Source organism: Manis pentadactyla, chromosome 3, assembly GCF_030020395.1.
Source record: "Manis pentadactyla isolate mManPen7 chromosome 3, mManPen7.hap1, whole genome shotgun sequence".
NCBI lineage: Eukaryota > Metazoa > Chordata > Mammalia > Pholidota > Manidae > Manis > Manis pentadactyla.
The window spans coordinates 54,960,480-54,976,975 of NC_080021.1; positions in this window are offsets into that span (position 1 = coordinate 54,960,480).

Here is a 16,496-nt window from a genome sequence, read left to right on the forward strand (position 1 = left end):
AGCTAAATACTCTCACTTTCGCAATGGTGTAAAATGCATTACATTGATCTATTCTACAATTTCATCTAAAGAAATGTTTCCTCTGTGTACTGGGCTAAAGGAATACAAACTTACTGAGTTCTACTTATGTCTTGAATTGACCCACTTTGTATGTAAGAAAAATTATTTTATCAGGGTATACTATTTTACTCTATCTTAAATTTTCATATTTACAAAATAGATGACATAATACTAATAATTTATGGGAGCTTTATGAACCACTCAATTTTCTATGAACATTATTTATTATTAGAAGCACCCTAATATTTTCTAAAAAAGGATCTGCATATCAAAATATTCTTGATTATTTTACTTTTTTAGTCAATCTAATATTAAAAGTGTTTCTTAGGCCCCATTCTTCCTATGGTTTCTAAATTATTACCATAATTCTTAAGGTGATAATTTTAGAGCTAATTTAATAATGTTTTTATTAGCCTATTTTCCTCCTAGAAACCTCAATGGAAATACTTATACATAGGATATCCTAATCCTATAATTTCTCATTGATTTGATATTCCAGCTATTGCCCATTTACTTAATAAATTTAGAATTTTATACTGTGGCTATTTAAGAATTATTTTTACAAGTCTAAAATGAAGCATTTAATTTCTATTTCTTCTTAATACCCAAGAATCAAGGCTCTAACTGGTCATGGTGGCAGCGATGGCTTGCACTCTACCAAAATCCATTCTCTTCCTCTTCCATTTGTATAGGACAATAGTGAATATGTGGATAGACTGTTTCTCAGCCTCCTTTGCAGTAGGTGTGGACCAAATTCTCTCTAGCCTAATGGGAGCAAAACTGATGTGAGTCATCTCTAGTGCAGAGATTTTTAAGAGAGAGCATGTGTCTTCTTTGTACTTTCTTTCTCTTCTGTCTTCTGGAGACAAGTGACATTGAGACCCTAATGGATGAACATACAGAATGGTCTATGGTCTTGAATCAAGGCATGGAGACAAGTTGCCTGTAATACTTGCGCTGCCTTCCATATGAACAAGGAGTCAGCCTCTGTTGTCTTTGATCTCTCATGTAGCTTGTAAGAATACAAAAATGATATGGGTGGAACATGTTGCCACAACAAAATTAAAAGGTGTGATACTGTTTTATTTGGTAGTCAGTCCAAAAACATTTTTTCTGAAATTTAAAAAGTGAGTCCTGTCAAGCTGTGATCAACATTTCATAAAACTGTCATATGAGATAACTTAGAAGGCAGAGCAAATATGCGTTAAGCACTTAGATCTGTGGGAAATGGTACCATCTGTCGACTGCTACTTCCAGCTTTTGGCAAAGATATTACAGGAGATGAGGGTAGGTGGGAACTGATAGGTCTCTGAAGGGAGGGAAGAGAGGAGAGACTAGAAAATGGGGGCTCTAGAGACTTGGAAAAAACCAAGCTCATTATTTCAGATTGCTTCAGGGTGTAGCTACTATTAAGTTTAGAGAGAGGACCAACTGCAGATCCTGATTTAAAAAAAATACAGTGGGAAAAATAACAATGTCTAACAAAGAAATTGGTTGTGCCGCTAGCACACAGAACATGCTGGAAACAAAACATATCAAAGAACTATTATGTTTTGAGGAAATTTTTTGCCAAATAAAACATGAATTTTGCCTAAAAAGCCTGTGACTGTGCAGACCTTAAATCTGTCTTCTTGCTACCAAACTTCCAGCAATAGAAGGGCACTGTGAAAGCAGCATGGCCCTCCAGGAGCACAGATCTTACATGCCCATTTTAGATATGGCCACGAGGCAACATGGATAAGGAAGAATCCTTCAGAGGACAAATTTGGGAGTTAAAGAACATTGGTAAAAATTAGAGAGATAACAGGGGTCAGGTCATATAGGACCTTATATGCCATTGTAAATAACTTAGTTATACTCCAAGTGAAAAGGGGGGGGATCTTCAGAGTTTTGAACTGAGCAATGAAATAATCTCAATTGAAATGTTGATTTTATAGAGGAATTTCTCTGGTGTGTTGGGAATAGGCTAGAGCAGGCAACTTAGACATAGTGAGATTGTTTAAGAAGTTATTGAAATAACCTAGAAGAGAAATCGTGGAGGATTAGCAGGTTGACCTGAAGTGATGAGAAATACTGGGATTCTGCCTATTTCTCAGGTATAATCAAACAGATATTCTCTTGGATTGAATATGAAAATGAAAGAAGTCAGGTATTCTGTTTTCTGGCCTCAGCAATTGGAAGAATGGAATTGAGAACAGCTGAGTTGGGGAAGACGCTAGGAGGAGCAGGTTTAAGAAGGGAGAGTATCAGTAAAGTTTTGGACACTTTAAAGTTAAGATGTACATTACCTATCCACGTGAAGAGTTTGAATGTGAAGTTTGATAAAAAGTGGTGTATAGGAAGGACTCCACAGATATTCTGGACTGACTGATTCTACATTTCTACTAAGTAAGTTTCATCAGTTGAACTCACTTTAAATTCTATACCATATCCCACTCTTTTAAATTCTGTGGAGTTGAAATATTAAGAACACTTGAAATGTTTTAGCAAAATCTCTGTAATTAAGGTAAGTTTTATTATCCATCATTTTGAAAATTACATCTTAATCCATATCAGTACAAATTTATTCTCCAGGCTTTCAAAGCTTGATTCTGTTCAGAGTGAGCTTATTATCAGAGTTCTTAAACTAGAGGCCAGATGCCTACACAAGACTATTTGCAACACAGCTCTCAAGCTGTGAAATAAAATTATAACATGAGGCTGACTTCATTTTCTTGCATTTGCTAATTTGTTAAGGAAACCCATCATTTTTTAAAAATATAAGAGGATTAATAACTAACACCATTATTGAAACATAATCTAAAAACCCAGTAGCTATTATTTAAACATCATAGCTAATGACTTACAGCATTAATTATAGACTTTTATTTTTGACACATAGCTCAGGATCACGATACATTGCTAAAATTGTCCATTATTGTTGAAGATAAATTCCACTGTTCATGGGTAAATAGGGAGTGCAGATGGAGGGTTGTGTATGAAGAAGGGGGAAGCTTCTCTCTACTGACTAGAAAATTTCCCACCCATACTTATTATTCTGAAAATATATATTTTTTAGATAGTTCAATATATCATTTCCCATAATGCACATTCATAGCTGTAATACTATTAAATGGTTACCATGTGGTGGCTACCACACTCATCAGGCTCCATATGCCATCCTATTGATCTTTACAACAAACTTGAGTGATAAGTGTTTCTCTATTATTTGACATTTGAAGAAACTGATGTTCGAAGATATTAGGCAACTTGCCCAACTTTGCATGGTGAATAAATGGCAGATCTAGAAGTGAAACAGCTCTGTTTCCTTGAAAAATCCATGCTCTTTGCTTTATACAATCAAGAATTTCAGTTCTCCCAGGAGAGGTGAATTTAATCCTCTACAGATCCAGAATCAAGACAGATCCAGGGTTTCTGAGACAGTCTTTGTAATGGCAACAGGCTCGACGGCACAACAGGAGGCCCAGTGATATTTTGGTGGAATCTGGTGTGGTGAAGCATGTGAAGTCTCTCCACCTCAAACCATAAACTTGTAATCAAAGATAAAAAAATGACATATTTAGTGGGAATTAATTCTTCTGGAGAGTGTTTGACTGAATCCTGCAACAAGTTGTTTGGGTACTTTTAACAAGACTAAATGATATAAGCAATTTGAGCCAAAGCAGAAGCAGAGCTTGTGAATAAAGATGTTAGAAAGTGCTAGACTCTCCCAGGTTTTAAAATCGTGATTTGAAACAAGATTCCTTAAATTATCAAAATCCAAGAAACCCCAATATGTTTTTGTATCACCTTGCATACCCTATGTTGCCTCTATAGAAAGAAAAGCAATGGTATCATTCTGTAAGCAAAGTGTATTGACTGCTTCTCTACCTATTAAGCTCCAGCATTGTGCTAGGCTCTGGAAGTAGAGGGTGACTGAGATGGGCAGAAGTCCAGCACTCATGACACTTTATAGGTGAACAGAGATAAAAGACAATGGCAATAACTGTAATAGGAGAGTAACTACAGAGTTCTCAGAACACACGGTATCTCTTCAGTTGTAAGATGGCAATATGTCCTATTTAATAACACTCAAAAATGTTGGCAAATAGAAAAAGTATTACATTGCATGTGTATGTCATTTGGTGGACAAGTCTTGATTTTAGGAATGTTTGGACATGTGTCAGCATTGAGAACATCAGGGAAGACTCTCATGAGAATGAGTAAATGAAGATCAGAAAGACGAATAGAAAGCTAACTGAAGAGGGAAGGTCATGGGCAGAGGCCAGTATGTAGGTAATGTTCTTGAGGTGAAAATGAGCAGTGAGTTCATTAGCACTGGCATACAGAAAATTCTGGGTCTGGTCATCAATAGCAATTCCAGGCAAGGCTGACTGGCATGCAAGGGCTCAGTATATGAAAAGCTTACAAATCATGACCTGGATTTCAGACCCAGTCACATACAGGTTTCAAACAGGGGAATGACATGATTTAATATCTATTAAAAATATTCCAGCTCCAATTTGAAAAAAAATTAGACTGGGACAAATATCAGTGTGGGGAGGTAATAATTAGAATAATATTACAGCTGTCCCACAGAGAGGGGATTACAAACCAACTGCATTGTAGGGATTCAGGAGTCAAACATATTTAAAACTCATGAAGGATTTTGAGTCTGATAAAAAGTTTCTGAGTTTAAGTTTTATTAGACAATAAGTTCATCTATAAGGATGTTTTAGAATCTTTCTGTATTGAGTGGCTTATGAACTATGGTGTATAGTGTATATGCCAGGTTAGTGCACAGATCTCTGTAGAGCTGTACATCAGTCAGTGAATACACCCACACTTGTGCAACCAACACTGTTTAGGTCAATGGGAAGATAAACTGCAGAAAATAAACTCAATTCCTATATTTTGTGGATTTGTATAATATAAAATTTGAGAAAAACAAAAAATCTAATCAATTTTGGAAAGAGTGCCTGCAAGTTTTAGAAGGAAGGGATTGAACTGGGCATGGAAAGAATAGGGTTTAAAGAGATGAATGCAGGTGGTTGAGGCATTCTGCAGGGGAAAACAACCTGAGTGTATGAAGTATGGGGAGGAATACAGTTTGCATGCCAGATATTAAGCGGTTGTTAGTGAAGCAAAAGTTGCATAGCTGGATGTTGATCTTGGCGCCAACTAAATTCATCATATAATCACAAAGGCCTATCAATTCTGCTTCCCAAATAGCTCCAAATCCATACTTACTTTCTGAGATTGATTTTCTAAAGTTCCTATTGAATAACAGTTTTCATGTGCTTAGCACCATTTAAATGTCTCCCCTACTGCCGACATGACAAAGTCTATACTCTCTAACATGACTTATGAGACCCATGATCTGTTTTTTGCATAATCCTCTGGCCTCGTTTATTACTCTGCCATGCCCCTCTCTCTAATTCACTGTGAATGCTTCAGTCAGAAGGGATTTCTTTTCACAGACATGCCGAGTTTTCTCTCATCTGTCAAATGTTCCACCTCACTTCTGGTCCTTGTCCTTCAATCCTCCATTCCTTTACTAGTCTTCATCTTCATTTAGATATCACCTCCTCCAGAAACTTTCCTTTTCTGCAACACTGAGACTGAATTTACAGCTTCTCTCCTTGCAACATCATGCGTTTTTATCCACATCTTAGCACTTTCACCCAACTTTCATTTGCTTGTATATGTATTTGAACCTTCTATAAAACAGAACAACAAAAACAAGCCCTATTAACTTCTGAGTGCACATGCTGTTTATTTTGCAGTGTCTACAATAATAGTGAACATTTAGTGGGTGGTGCATACCTATCTGTTGAATGGATGATTGTGTGAATGGCTATGTTTATTGAGAAATGAGAAATTGGCTTGGCTACTTAGAGAGCTCCTTACAATAGGTTTTAATTACAAGTTGAACAGGTTTCAAAGATTTTTTTTATAATAGGGGTCCATAATCTCAGGATAATTCTGGCATTTTGCTAGTAAACCAAGAATGAATTTTACAGGTTTAAGAAGTTGGGAACAAAAAAAGAATATACAATGAAACTTTATATGGCTCACAAATTCTATAATATTCACTTTCTACATTTACTATATGGCTTTAAAGGAATAGTTTACCAGCCTCTGTTCTATAGAGACAAGAATATGCCATCTTTATAAAAATTCTCTAGAATAATGATGATACTGATGTACTTTTAAAATGTTTGGCTACTTTTATTTTGAGTCTTTATTGCTCTTACTGTCATTTTTACGATATAGCTGCTGCCTTTAAAGATCCTATTGCCTAAATTATTTCTCATTTATATACATTAGCTTTTCAAAAAAACAGGGAGATGAACTGGATTACTTATTTTTTATCTTTTTGGGCTGATATGATTTTATAATACTATGACCAGGTTTAAGCTATGAGGTCCTGCTGTAGTAAAAATGTGGGAGAAAAAAGAGAAGTTGGAAATGTCACTTCTTAAATTTGCTTTTTTTGTGAATTAATTGATTAAATTTTCAAAACAATGCATGAACCAAGTAGTAGTACACTTGTTTGCTGTCACTTCTCTAGTTCTTCCAGTTCAGTGCCTCATACATCATGATTATGAAATAAATGATTAGTGAATGAATTAATTAATTAATGACCCAGATAGAGTATTTGGGTTCAGAGAGATTACGAAACTTGGTTCTGGTCATATGACTAGTAAGTGACATATATGGATGCTTTAACCCAGGGCCTCTCCTGAGGCCCTTAACACTTCATCATATTTAAATATGGGTCCTTTCATCTTACGGTTTCCTTAAGGAACATGAAAATTATGCTCTGTTCAATTATTCCTAATATTAATATTCAGTAGTTACTAAGCTAGGTATTGTTATAAGAACCTTATATGGACATATTTATTTAAACCTCCACAAAACCTGTGGAGTAAATAATATCACCCCAATTTTAGAAATGGAAAATGGAGACAAGAGAGGAACAAGACATTACCAAAAATCAACTATGAGCAAAGTCCTCTGAACCAACTTCATTGCCAGAGCTCTTATCCACAGTTGTACACCACTGAATACTTACTTTAGTGTATATGCTCACTGTTATTTGTTTAGCGCTGTCCTAGGTAATGTTTCCCTAATGATTAGCCTGCTTTCATAACCGTAATGCACGTCAGCATAATTCTCATCTTTTGGAAGTTGTGCAGTGAGTTTATTTGTAAATCAATACAAATTCTATGGAGGATGAAATTGAAACTTAGAGGTTAAGTCATGTATTTACAAAAGGATATTAGTATGACTAAAGTGCATTTGTGTAGCTGTGATCTCTAGGAATCTTCTTAAAGAAATATATACCATTTTTTTTCTCATACTAACCTAATGCAATTGTCACCAAATTAGATATGTCAAGAATTGTGATTCTTCTATTCACTGTTTTTAACTTGATGACAAAATAAACATTTGATAATTAATAAAATGTTCAATATTTTGAAAAGTGCACAGTTTCAAATTGATAGTAGGTAAATAACCAGCTGCTTTTACTGAAGGTTATTTTAATTTTTGTATGAATGATAAGACCAGTTATACAGCATAAAATGCTTTTATTTTGGCACTGAGAAAATTGCTTGGTGGTATCAGAGAGATAACAACAATAAATTGCGCAGATACTTCAAATAATGTTTTATACTATTTGTGTACACAGATATGCATTTTATACAGTGACTACATATATAGATTAGAATATGTAGTAAAATGCGCCTGTGATAGATTTCTCAGTAAAGATTGTATATGGAGAAAGTGCATTTATATTGCTCTCCCTGGAAAACCACAGAAAGGATGATAAAGGGATTTTTAAGAGGCATAAATCAATAAGGTCAAAATGAGAGAACTAGAAGGAAACAATAAAATCATGGAAGCTAAACTTCAGATAAAAAAATAGTAGGGGAATTACAAAAAGTAAGAAAGCAGTGTCTTAAGGTGGCAAGGTAAAAAGTGAAAAGTGAATCAGAATGTTTAGAAGGCTCAGGAACTGGTGGCAATACCTATTTTTGGAAATGGGATTCTTGTCTGGAAGTCTGAATAAGGAACAACTAGACATCTAAACAGCCTCGATCAGTGCCAGACAACCTTTTATCCCTTCTCCATAAATGAACAAAAGACGGTATATGCAGACAATAGAATATTACTTGAAAATAAAAAGGAATGAACTACTGCTGCAAGTGACAGCATGGACAAACCTTGGAAACATAATGCTAAGTGAAAGAAGCCAGTCACAAAAAACCACGTATCATATGATTCCATTGATATAACATGTGCAGAGCAGGCGGATCTACAGACAGAAAGTAGATGAGCATTTGCCAAGGGCTGAGAGTAGGGAACAGGTGTGATAGGAAGTAATCACTAAATGGTATGGAGTTTCTTTTGAGGGAGACAAAAATGTTTTAAATTTAGTTGTGATGATGGATGCCTTATTCTGTGGATAAGGTAGAAGTATTGAACTGTACGTTTTAATTGGATGAATAATAAAGATACTTAATTTATATCTCACTGAAGCTGTTATTAACAAAACAGAGAGCCTGAGCTTTTATTCTGAGGAGCAGGTAAAGCAAAAGGTATCTGAACTAAGAAAAATCAGGTACAGTTGATGTAGGAAACCTTGTTGAAAACAAGGGATTGAGTGAGTATTCGTATACTGAAAATACTCTCGAGCCCTTTCTAGTCACATAGCTAGGAGAACATCAGCATCCAATTGTATGGCCCCCTGAGATCTTCTCTGGGGAGTCTGATGAGCCCCAAAGGAAGTGGGAACGTTGGATTCTCCAGACACTGATCAACCAGATTGCCTTATAGTGAAAACTGAAGTGATCGAGTTCCATTTACCCCACACATTAGCTCTTACTTAATACATAAATGTGAGTAGACAAATGAGGATCCCAAAGAGCTAAAAAAAGCTGTAACAAAGACACAGGAAAGAAAAAAAAAGCAAACTAAACAAGATAGAGATTGTATAGGTTAAAAATATATATCTTTAATATCTTTGGAAAATAAAGAAAATATGTTGGGGTCATGAAACTCATACCAGAATTTAATTAAAAAATAGTTTCTGGAAATTAAAAACATGGAGTAGAAATGAAAAATTTATAAATAATAGTAAATAAGAAATACAGGAAATCTGTCATAAATCTTATCGGAATTAAAAGAAGAAATTCAAATAGATAATATAGAAAATTCAAGAAATTTAGAGAATCTATGAAGAGGTTTAATACCTGAATTGGAAGAAGAGAAAACGATCACTGAAATAATTCAATAAAACATTTGACTCAAAGATGGGGTAAATCCCTGTAGACATGGGGTTACTTAAGTAAATGAGATGAAAAACAAGATTAGAGATAGGAAGATCAATGCTCAAAACTCCTATTTCCGGTAGGTCATAAGCCCGGGCTAATGGATTCAATGCATGAGACACAGTGCTGGAGTGTGCTGGCTGACAGGAAAGTGAGGGTGAGGGTGGGGATGATGGTTTTTTTGAAGAAGCCATGGAATGGGGTCAACATGGCATGATGGAATTGACTTCTGGCCTTGAGATAAGGGAGAACTGAGGAAAAAATGCAAAGAAACCATAAAAGAGCTTCTATTTAAGAAAATTGCAGGTGAGGCAGTATCATCAAGGAACTGCCAAATTTTTAATAAGACACGGAGGTGAAAGGAAGCCTTTTGGGCACCTTGTAAAGACCTGAGTGGATGAAAAGGAGATGGAGGCCTGGGTGAGATTAGGGGATGTGTCAAACATCACAGAGGCATATGTTGAAGTGGCAATGGATGATCTGGTGAACCTAGAGCTCCTAGTAGTGATGGAGGTAAATTAAACTCTGAGCTATAACTTTGAGAGTTTGTTAGAGAAGAGTGAGCAAACAGTTATTGTGGTGATATGGAAAGTTTCCTTCAGTGATTTGGGGTGCCTCATTATGATTCTATGGAACTGGTGGAGAAGTTAAGCCATGAGGTTTCATGTGTAATTATGGCTGTATTTAGGGAACCATATGTCTTATAATTCTGCCTTTTATCACTTTCTCTTCAGCAACAACCTGCTTTTCCTCTGTTCGGAACACTATCTGTATTAGGAATTATTTCCAGTTGAGTATTTTCTTACTGCACTCCAAAGGTCTCAGTACAATACCTTGCTAATGATAAGGATTGAGGAAAATACTTTTGAAGACATGAGTCATATATAGAGATAGTATTTGGCAAGATTTCTAAATTTTATATAGAATGATGGAATTAGATGGGATTTTGTGATGACTTCTATTCTGAATTTTCAAACAGGGACTCCCATAACTTTAAAGAGCATCTAACTATTTGGTTGGCAAGATGGAAATAGTTACCTGGAAGGCATAGTTGCAGGAAAAAGGAAAACAAATGAAGAGTCTTATATAATATCCCAGTAAATAATCACAGATGACACCATAGAATAATCATATTTTATAGTACATGGGGATGGAGCCAATAATGGGGAGAAAAAAAAAGAATTGTTTGGAGTTGGAACTTGAATTTGGGTTACCATAAGAATGCTAACTGAGATATTCTACACCATTATTAGAAGCGCACATTTTTATTTGAAAGATATTTAAAACTTTATTGAGAAAGTATGGAACAATAGTATGTTCATTTAATAATTCTTTTGGACTTATGATATATTATCCTTAAATCATTAAATAAGAGAATATTATTTTCTAAGCAGAAAATTTCCTTAAAAAATAGGACTATGTGTCCTTGTTATTTCAGAGCTCTTTAAATACAAGATATCTAAATATATTTGCCAGTGATTTTGCTGCTCACTCATTTAGTTATTAATTCTTTAAGGACATATTTATTGAACATCTACTGTGTTTAGAGAGTTGGAATTGATAGAGGCATACTCTTCTCATGAATCTTGAATCATGAAATTAAATATATGTTGTTCGAGGTTTTAAAAAATGAGGACAAGTCAGGCTGATTTTGAATACCCAAATTTTATAATTTATTTTTTAACCTGTCTTACTTTACTTTCATTTTCGATTAAGCTAAAATTTGATTCAAATTTCATTGTCTGCTAATGATTAAAATATATCTTTTTCTTTTTTCCATTTAAAACAACATTTTGCCTTGGAGTAAGCCTTTTGCTTAATTCCTTATCATTGTGGAAATTCTGAACAAGATAAAATAAATCACTATACTACTTAGGCAAACAGTTGCCATTTTGTAAAGTAGATGGGGAAAAGCAATTTACATCTGTGTTTGAAATACTCATGACAAGAAAATATAAAGTATGAAGTTACTAAAGTCTGATGATTTAAGGAAAAGAATTTCAGATGTAAAGAGCAAACTTATACATAGCTAAAAAATATATATCATGAATTTTAGGATCTTGAAAATGTTATGGGTATTTCTTTTTTTATAGAGAATTTTGTAATAATTGATACATACACCTTGAAAAATAGACTAGTATAAAAATTACCATAATTCTTCAAACTTAAAGTAGTCATTAAATGCATTTTTCTGTTTTCTTTGAGGATTTTTTAGTAAATGTATATATGAGTATATATATATATATTATATCATATAAAAATATATATATATATATTTGAGAGGGCATCTCTCATATTTATTGAACAAATGGTTGTTAACAACATTGTATTTAGTTTTATAACCTAAAATTTTCAATTTAGGATTATATACCATGAATACTTTTTATAGATCATGAAGATTTTTTCTAAAATACATTTAAAATAACAACATAATATTCCATTTTGTAGCTATACCAGGCATCACCATTTTAAGGGATATATCTAATGTGGTTATTGCAGGCATAGTCACAGTTATGCAAAATTTGTTCTTAGACTTTGGACTCAAAGATGACATCACATGTGGTATTTATTTTTGTTGTATGTATTTGTAACAGATAGCCAAGAGGAAATTATTCATATGTTCTTGATCTTATCTGCACTTATTAATTACAATATCTAACACTGGCTGTGTTTCTGAAACCAAATGTTACCTTTCAGCTGCAAAGAGAATCAACTCATATCTGATCCATCTTTGATCATCTTATCACAAGTTATACATATATGTTCATTCATTCATTCTAATTTGTTTCAGCTAACATTATTTTGGAAGTATTTTATTAAGTAACCATCTCATCTAGTTAGAGCCTATTGCTAACATTGGAAGTTGGAAAGGGTAGCAATCTACTTTATTCTCTCCAGGAAGATCTCTGGCCCTTAGGCCTGGCACAATGAAGAGAAGAAAGAGTTAGAGCCTGTGCTTCTATGGATAATAAATCTCTACAGAGTTACTTCTATCCATTTGACCCTGAGTAATTCATTTTATGTCTTTACAATCAGTTTCACCCACTGTAAAATCCACATATCTACACGTAGCTTTGTAGAAAGCACTATAAACAATCATTGTGATTCCTTTATAACACTGGCTGATACATAAAAGGCATGCAACAAGTGGTGGTAATTATGTTTAGTGTGGTTAGGATCTATAGGGATTGGGCCTACTTTCTGGACCTCAACATCAGATCCGTCACAGATGAGAGCCCATAAGAGGATACTGTAGAAAGACAAATGGTTCCCTGTGAGGACAGTAATGAAATCTATGTCTGTGTCATTTTATAGCAATATCTCTCTTCTAAATCTCACTCAACAGCAAATCAGTGAGACAGACAATTTTAATTATATGAGCCCCAAGGAAGGTAATAAATGGTTGTTCATAAACTCTCCCAGTGCTTTTCATGAGATAAAGATAAATCTGTGGAGCCGAACTTCTTTTTTTGGGTGGTGCTTACAGATGGACAATTGATTAGGGTGCATGGGTCAGCAAAGGCTAAGAGTTTTCAAGGGAAGCTGTGGGGGCTCCCTTAGAGAAGGATGAAGCCTGCTGGAGTGGTTCACACCAGCGATATGTATCAGTTTCTGAAAGTTTCAGAAATATGAATCACTTTCATTTATGATAAAACACATCTATCTAGTATTACTTAATATAAAGGGATAGCTATTCACTTACTGTCACTATGGAGTTTCTTTAACTAAAATTTTCTTTCAAATTAGAAGAAAAATAAAATGAGTGTGCTTTATATTTTTACTAAAATGTTGATAAAGGAGTTTGTGCATTTAGTTTTTACTGAGGCAGTCACTTTATAATAACACCTGCAATTAAAATAAAAATAGGATGAGAGATTATTCAAATGAACAATTATAGTATTAATATTTTAATTTTTTTCTAATTCAGTGAAACTGGGCATATACAAATATATTAAAAACAAGGTTCTTTTAAAAAGAAATCAACATTTTTTCAGCTTTAGTTGCTTAAAAGACCATTCATAGTTAAATAAAATAGCACAATAAACAAATAATTTCTTCAAGACACAAGAAATAACATTTCTTCCTTTTCCTTGTTATGGTTTGTGTATGATGAAGCTAGTATTTATCTCTAACTCCATAGTAACACTGTTAGTTCCAATAGCAAAAGGAACTAAAGAAGCTAAATGTTTTCTTCAAACTAATTGTGCTTTCAAGCTAGTGATCTCTGAGGGTACTAGAGAAAGAAGCAAAATGTACCCACTTTTATGAACAGCTAATGTTTGCTGTAGAAGGCATGGCCATTTTATTTTTGTGTGTGTATGTATATACTTTGTGCATATATACCATAAAAGAACAACTTGAACATATAAGTGAAATTCTTTCATTTTGAGCCATTAAGGTCTAATTTATTATTATTTGCTTGGAAGCTGGCTGATACTGACCTTTGCCCAATGTGTGATGGTAGGTATTGCCCAAGTACATTAATGTTTATAATGATATTTCAATTTACTTTAAAGTTTAACATATTTCAAAGCCCTTAAGTATTGTAAATGTTTGTTTAGTATTAAAGAATTCATATTCTAATTATAAGTCACTAATATTTTCTCACTAAAAAATTCTTTATATACTTTACTAAAATTGAGATAGTTGGTTCAATGTGTAGTTGAAATACAGTAATTTATAACTCATTCATTCATCTGTACATTAAATATGTGGGGGAGCCTAGTATGTGCCTGTTACTTCTCTAAGTGATAAAAATTAAATAGTGTTTGGCATATAATAAGACTAGCCATTATTTATTTAGCATCTATTATTTTAAAATTACTTACCCATTGTTAATATATTAGTGGCAGTAGAACAAAGTAGTTAAGCAGTGAGTTCTTAAACCAGGCTGAGTTTTAATGCAGGTTTTCTCCTTGTTAGCTATGTTATCTTTCTGGCCTCTCTGTAAATTACTTTTCTCATCTGTGCCATTGAGAAAAAAATGTCATCCATATCTGCAGATTGTTGTGAAGATTATATGAGGTAATGCATGTAAGATATTTAAAACAAAGTCTATGACATTTTAAATATTTCATATAGTTTAGCCTTTATTATTCTTACTGAATGGTAAGAATAATTTATCCTGAATCCTAAATGGTGGGGATAATTATTACTATGAGTTCACTTCAAATCAGAATTAAAGTGAGTTGTCACAAATTACATGGCCAGTAACCATCAGAGCTAGGAATTGAACACTCATCTGTCAGCTCCAAATCCTAGGCTCTAGTCCTGTAACATCCAATGTTCCCAGGTTCCTTATCTATCAGAGATACTTTTTCTGTTTATATGGAAATACCCGAACTTTATGTAGGTCTTTGGGAAATTCAGAACTGTTTCTAATACATGTGAGAGCAATGAGGAAGGAGTGGGGAAGTCTTATGTAACCTTGACAACTCTAAATTCTGACTGTAATTTATTGATTTATATTTTTTCATTTTAAATTTCCAGTTATTATCTCATAATCAATATTGACTCCTATTTCACCCTTTTGTTATTCACACTTTTTATTCTCTTTGAAACAAAATTTTTTTAAAGTTATTGAAAAAAAACAAAGGTAGGTCTCAGCACTTGGGATGCACAAAGCCAAGAAAAAAATAGGAAATGACTTAAAAATATTAGACATAATTATGCTTTAGCCTTCTTGGACATTTAAAACTTCCATTTTTTAAAAATTGTCTACACTCCTGAAACTCATCTCCCATCTTTCATGTATTTTCTATGATATACTGTCCCACACATTTTCCTAATAGTCATGCAAAAGTATTCTTGAAGAAGCCAATAATACCTTTTTTTAAAAGATATTTTATATGAAGTCAGAAATGCAATCTAGGAGTATATTGGATTAGTTTTAGTGTATGTGTGTGTGTGTGTGTGTGTGTGTGTTTAATCAACCTAAATCTTACTTATGGCTGGTAAAGATAAAGATTTAAACAGGTAGCTTAATTCTTATAACAGCTACACAATTTTCCAGTTTGCTACCTAGAAATACTTAGGCTTCCTTAAAGGTTATAAGCATTCCAGATATTATGACAATAATATTTAAATTTCACAACACTGGATAGCAAATTCTTTATAAATTATAAGTCTCCAGTTGAACTGAATGATATGGTTTCTCTGTGCTTGCAGTAATAAATGAGAAGTCTTTCCCTCTTTTTTCATACTTCTCCACATTTAAAAAGAACATTTCTTAGCAACTAGACTCAATTAAACCACTACATGGAAAAAAAAACCAGAAAGGAGTCCATATGAACCTTTTATTGTTCTAAGCAAGAACAATGAAATATTTTTAACCTACTTACCTTTATGAAAGAAAGAAAGCACAGCTTTTTGCACAGATTTCCAAGCTCTTACAAATTTCCTTGCCTCTTAAAGAAATCTAATACATAGGATAATTATTTATTCATGTTTTGTGCCTCACCTTCTTTCAAAAGCTGAAAGTTCAGGGAATAATGTTGTACTACTTTCCAACTCCATATTGAAAGGACCATTTTATTAAAATATCACATAGACATTTGAATTCAGGAAAATGGATGATTGAGTTATAAGCTTTTCAAGGATTTTCAGTCAGCTGCTGATGGGTTTATTTTTAAATTTTAATTATAAAATTATTATCTGCTTGATATAATACAAAAATGCACTAATGAAGGCATGCCCTTGATTCAAGGTTTCTATATTGTTTTACTTTAAGTCAGTTTAAAAGTATGTGTATGCTCATACATTTTTTTCTGAGGACAGTGCAATATACAAAATGTGTTAAGTTCAGGTGAGTGGGGGATAGAAAAATGACTAAAACATTCTATTCCAGGGACTGTAAGGTTAGTGAAGGCAGTAAATAAAAATCTAGGGAACACTCACTAAAGCAGTCCACACTGCAAATTTATTCTGTAGTAGAATAGAAGTGGCAAAGGATTCTACCTGGATTGATCTCAGCTCTATTATTCACTAGCTGTATGAAATTTACTTAACTTCTCAAAGTATTAGTTTCCTTTATGTGAAATAAAACATTCATCCCCATATAAGAATTTTAACAATGATAATGGCAATATTAGTATTGTCATCAACTTAGATGAATAGAAT